The sequence below is a fragment of the Ovis aries genome, chromosome 5, assembly GCF_016772045.2.
Source record: "Ovis aries strain OAR_USU_Benz2616 breed Rambouillet chromosome 5, ARS-UI_Ramb_v3.0, whole genome shotgun sequence".
NCBI classification, from domain to species: domain Eukaryota; kingdom Metazoa; phylum Chordata; class Mammalia; order Artiodactyla; family Bovidae; genus Ovis; species Ovis aries.
In genome coordinates this window covers 6,555,946-6,561,531 of record NC_056058.1, presented here as the reverse complement: position 1 = coordinate 6,561,531, position 5,586 = coordinate 6,555,946, and positions in this window count along the sequence as shown.

The window sequence follows — 5,586 nt, the reverse complement described above, 5'->3', positions numbered from 1 at the left end:
TGTCCGGCCCCATTCCGTCTAGATGCCCACTCTTGCCCTCCTCCCTTGTGCTCTCCCCATCCCCGCATCCCTGCCTCAGGTTTGTCTCCACCTCGGAGCCCGTGAGCTCGCTAGTCCCTCTGCCTTGCGTACCCGTCTCTCGGCCGCCTCTTTCCTGACACAGCTTAACTCAAATCTCAACTTCCCCCAGCCACGCCAGCTTGTTCCTGCAACAGTAGTTCTTTGTTCCACATTTCCTGTGTCCCCAGTCTGCCTAGAAGCCCCCTGAAGGGAAGGATCCCCTGTCTGGTTTATCCTTGCTGTGTCCTCAGGGTCCAGGGCAGTGCTGAGCTGTTTCAAGCCTGTGGACACTCCCACAAAGCTCTGCCAGTCGTGACCACCAGGAGGCACCACAGGTCATAAGTAAATGCTTGGGTACCTTTGAATAGGGCAGGTCCAAGGCCACAGAGAAAGGTGGGCGATGGGAATGGGAATGGGAAGGCCCTGGGGATGGGAAGGATCAGGCCCTCTCTGAGCACAGAGCTGCCCCCAAACACCTGTTATCCTGTATGGGGGATTCTCATTCAGCCTGAGCAGGACAGACGTAGAAACTGAGGCTTGGGTACGTCCCAGGCAGAGAGGGCAGTGGCAACCCACTCCAGTACTCTTGCCTGGCAAATCCCATGGGCGGAGGAGCCTGGTAGGGTGCAGCCCATGGGGTCGCTAAGGACTGAGTGACTTCACTTTCACTTTTTACTTTCATGCATTGGAGAAGGAAATGGCAACCCATTTCCTCCAGGATTCTTGCCTGGAGAATCCCAGGGATGGCGGAGCCTGGTGGGCTGCCGTCTATGGGGTCGCACAAAGTCGGATACGACTAAAGCGACTTAGCAGCAGCAGCAGCAGCAGAAAGGTCTCAGGTTCTGACTGCTCCCTGATTGCCTGGTTATGCCCTCTCAGCCCCTGATGGATGGAGGATGGGCAGAGTCGCTGGGGACTCTGATCTCAGGTAGTGCCTGTGATACCCACTGAGCAGCCTGTCCTGGCTAGAAGGATCAAGTCAGGGCCACCAAGGGCTCAGGCTGACTCTCCCAAACTCAGAGGAACTTAGCTCATGTAGGTGGCCCAGTACCTGCCTGAACCTCGCAGCCCTGCTGTACACATGGGGAAACTGAGGCCCAAAGACAGGCTGGAGCAATCCCCAGGGCACCAGGACTGCACATGTCCCCTACACCCATTGCTGCCCCCTGGGGGGATGGGGGGCTCCTGGGGGAGAGTGGGCAGGGTACCCCTCACCCGCTTCCTTCCAGCCATTCAACAGATGGGGAACTGGGTCTGTGCCTCATTCAAGCTCACCTGGGAGCCCCAGTCCAAAGCCGAGCCTTGCTGTGTGACCTCAAGCAGACTCCCGACCCTCTCTGGGCCTGTGTCCATGACTACATGGAGCTTCTATATGCCATTTTGTTAGAAGAAAGCGAGTTCTAGGTTGTTGCCCACCAAGTAGGAATGACTCGGTGCCCTTTCCTAGGGGCCAAGGTCCTTTGAGAAGGTGTAAGACCTTGGTGTTGCCAATTCACGGTGTGTGTGTGTGCTGTGTGCTCAGTCATGTCTGACTCTTTGCGACCCCATGGACTGTAGCCCACCAAGGGCTACTGCCTCCTCTGTCCATGGCATTTTCCAAGCAAGAATACTGGGGCGGGTTGCCGTTTCCTCATGCAGGGGATCTTCCCTACCCAGGGGCTGAACCTGAGTCTCCTGCGTTGGCAGGCAGTGCTGTTTTTTCAGCCGAGGTGAAATCCACATGCCCTGTCGCCACTCACACAACCCTTTTGACGTGGGTGATCCCATGGCATCTCGTGCATCCACAATACTATGCAGAAACAAGTAACATAAAAGGAAAACCCTGTGCGATTAACAGCTGATCTTTCAGCAGAGTCTCTGCAGGCCAGAAGGGAATGGCAGGATATATTCAAAGTGCTGAAAGGGAAAAATCTGCAACCAGGATTACTCTGCCTGGCAAGGACTTCATTCAGAACTGATGGAGAAATGAAAAGCTTTACAGACAAGCAAAAGTTAAGAGAATTCACCACCACCAAGCCAGCTTTACAACAAATGCTGAAGGGACTCCTGTAGGCAGCAAACATAAGGGAGGGGGAAAAACCTACAGAAATAAATCCAAAGCAATTAAGAAAATGCCAATAGGAACACATATATCAATAATTACTTTAAATGTAAATGGGTTAAACACTTCAACCAAAAGACACAGACTGGCTGAAAAATGAGATGCATATATATGCTGTCTACAGGAGACAGGAGCTTCAGACCAGAGATCCATCCAGACTGAAAGTGAGAGGATGGAAAAAGATATTCCTTGCAAACGGAGCTCAAAAGAGCCTGGATAGCAATTCTCGTATCAGATGAAATAGCCCTTAAAGAATCTCATAAGCGATGAGGAAGGACACTGACACAGCCAACAAGGACCTAGAGGAAACAAAGAGTGAGAGGCGAACAACTTTGTGCAACCACAGACTCTGTCGGATCCCAGAACTTCCTCCACCCCAAGTGGAAACCCGTCCCCGTGAGCAGTCACTCCCGCCCTCCGCCCTCAGGCCCTGGCAGCCACCGGTCTGCTTCCCGTCTCTGTGGCTTCGCCCGTTCTCTTCATTTCACCTAGACGGAATCACGCTCCGGGTGGTCTCTTTTGTGTCTGGCTGCTTTTACTCGGCATGCTGCTTCCAAGACACATCCACACTGAAGTGTGTGCCACTGCTTTCCGTGGCAGAATAATACTCCACTGGGTGGACTTACTCATCTGTCGACGGATACTTGAGTTGCTTCCACGTTTTGGCTAAGGGGAATTGTGCTCTTAATAACGTGGGTGTGAAAATATCTATTTGCATCCTTGCCTTCAGTTCTTTAGGTTATGTACCTAGGACTGGAACTTCTGGATCATAAGGTAATTCCATGTTTTTTTGAGGCATTCAATTGGGTTTTTTTTATAAGACTAAAAGGTCATGGCTCTTGGCCAAACTGGGAATACCATGCTTGGAAATTTCCAGCAGGTTCTTTTCAGTAGTCACTGCCCAGCCTCCTTACCCCAGCAAATCTCGTGTATGTCAGGTGCTGTTCAAATTGTTTTTGCCTGTGAGTGCTTAGTCATGTCTGACTCTTTGCGACCCCAGGGACTACAGCCTGCCAGGCTCCTGTGTCCATGGAATTCTCCAGGCAAGAATACTGGAGTGGGTTGCCGTTTCCTCCTCCAGGGGATCTCCCTGACCCAGGGATCGAAACCGGGTCTCCTGCATTGCAGGCAGGTTCTTTACCATCTGAGTTTTTAATGGCTGTATATATTTACCTTTGGATTGAGAGATACACAGAAATTCGTGCCAAATACTCAGATCTGAGGTGTGCGGGCTGATGCATTTTTCACTCTGTGGATGTTCAAATCAACACATAACAGCCTTCCATCCCCTGAGCAGTATCTCCCAGAAGGAACTATCCTGTTGGCCAACACCATTGGTTCATTTTGCCTGTTCTTGAACCTCAGATGCACAGACTCACACCATGTGTCCTGTTTGGGATCTGTCCACTTTTGCTCATCATCATGAATTCAAGACTCACCCACCTCCCCCTATCCTTTTTCTTTGCGGTATACTATCCCACAGCACAACTGTGGGATATCAACAACTCTGCGGTTCGTTGGCTCACCCCGGTCACTGGGCGTTTGGTTTGTGTTGAGCCGCTCCGAGCACGTGTGCCCAGGTCTTGTGGCTGCTGCACGTCTTCATTTCTTGTGGGTAAATACTCAAGGGTGTGACGTCTCGGTTATAGAGGAGGGGGAGACCTATGCTCCGTGGACACTGCCACACCGTCTTGCAAAGTGGCTGGACCATTTTACCTCCCACAGCAGTGAGTGAGAGTCCCATCTGCTCCGTGTCTTCACCAGCACTTAGGGACCAGTCTTTTCCATTTCATGCCTGCAGGTGGGGCTGTGGTTCATGCATGTTCCAACTCCACTGCACTGGGGCTCTGTGCCCACCAGATTTTTTTTTTTTAATATACTTACTTATCTGGCTGCTCCGGGCCTTAGCTGAGACACACGGGACCTTTGATCTTCACTGCGGAATGCACGATCTCTAGCTGTGGCATGTGGGATCGAGTTCCCTGACCAGGGATCAAACCCAGACTCCCTGCACTGGGAGCCCTGAGTCTCAGCCATTGGACCACCAGGGAAGTCCCTGCCTGCTGGATTCTATGCCAAGCTCCCCTCTGGGAAGTACAGGAGTGCAGACCACACCCACATTTTTGAAGGCTGGGGGGCCTCTGTCCTTGGCTTCCAGGCCACCATCTCCTTCTGTGTTTTGTCTACCTGTGTTTCTTCTCCATTCCCTCAGGGGATCCTCTATCTCAGCTTGATCTGGAAACAAAGTCTCCAGGTCCTCCCTCCTCACAGGAAGTGGCCACAGACTCATTCTACTTTGCCTCCTCGGCCTGAGTGAGCAGTTGCCCAGCCAACTCAAGGCACAAGCAGGAACGTGAGGAGCGTGTATCACTGACTGCCCTGCCCTTTTCACCTCCCTAATCTCAGCTCTCCCGCTCCTCCCCTCACCTCCCATCCCCACCTAGCCTAAGCCCCTGCATCTCCACCATCTCCACCGGACGAGCCACGCTCCTGACACAGCCTCCCATACCTGGCACTTGCCTCTTGTCCAACCCACAGCAAAGTGATGCTTCTAAGACCACGCGTGGTCCCCCTTAGGTGTTCAGATAGCTTCTCGGCATCGGTCCCTCGCCTAGGCCCTCAGGTGCATACCTACTGGATCTGGCTCCTCTGACCTCTCCTGCCCCTCCTCCCACACTCATTCATTCATTTGGGCATTTATTGAGCACCTGCTGTGTACCAGACCTCATTCTCGATGCAGAGAGGCAACTGTACCAGACCAAAAAACCTCTACTCTGGAGAGCTTGAGGTAGGGGGCAGGGACAACAGTTATCTCCATGCTCACAGCATGTGGGGGGCTGTGTGAGGGCAGGGACGCCTCAGCCTGGCAGGGGGTGGGGAGACATCCCCAGGGAACTCAGGGCAGAGGCCGAGGCTGGGCGTGGTAGGGAGGACAAAGACCAGGAGCCCCCGGAGAAGGGGATGGGGAGCCCCAGAGAGGTTGAGGTTTTCCCCTGGTGGCTGATGGGAGAGCAGTGAACCCAGGCAGGAGGGAGGTGGGGAGGCCAGAGGTGCTGGGTGATGGAGAGGAGAGGGCGGATTTGGAGTGCGGCCCGAGAGCCAAGAGGGCCTGGCGACACGGGACTGTGGGATGCGGAGGGTGTGGGGGTGATGACGGCGTGGAGAGGCTTCCCACAGTCTCTGGGCAGCAAGCACCTCTGAGCGGGGGAGGCACTTCCTCAAAATTGCCACATAAGCACGTGTGCATGTGCACACACACACACACATGCGCACACACCCAGAGACACATGCAAAGCAGTTATACACACGGCAGACACAGACACACCTGCACACAGACACACAGGACACACACTCAGCTCACACCTGCAGGACACGGGCACGCATTCACCCTCTCCAACCCAGCCCTTAAGGGACAACGCTTTCTG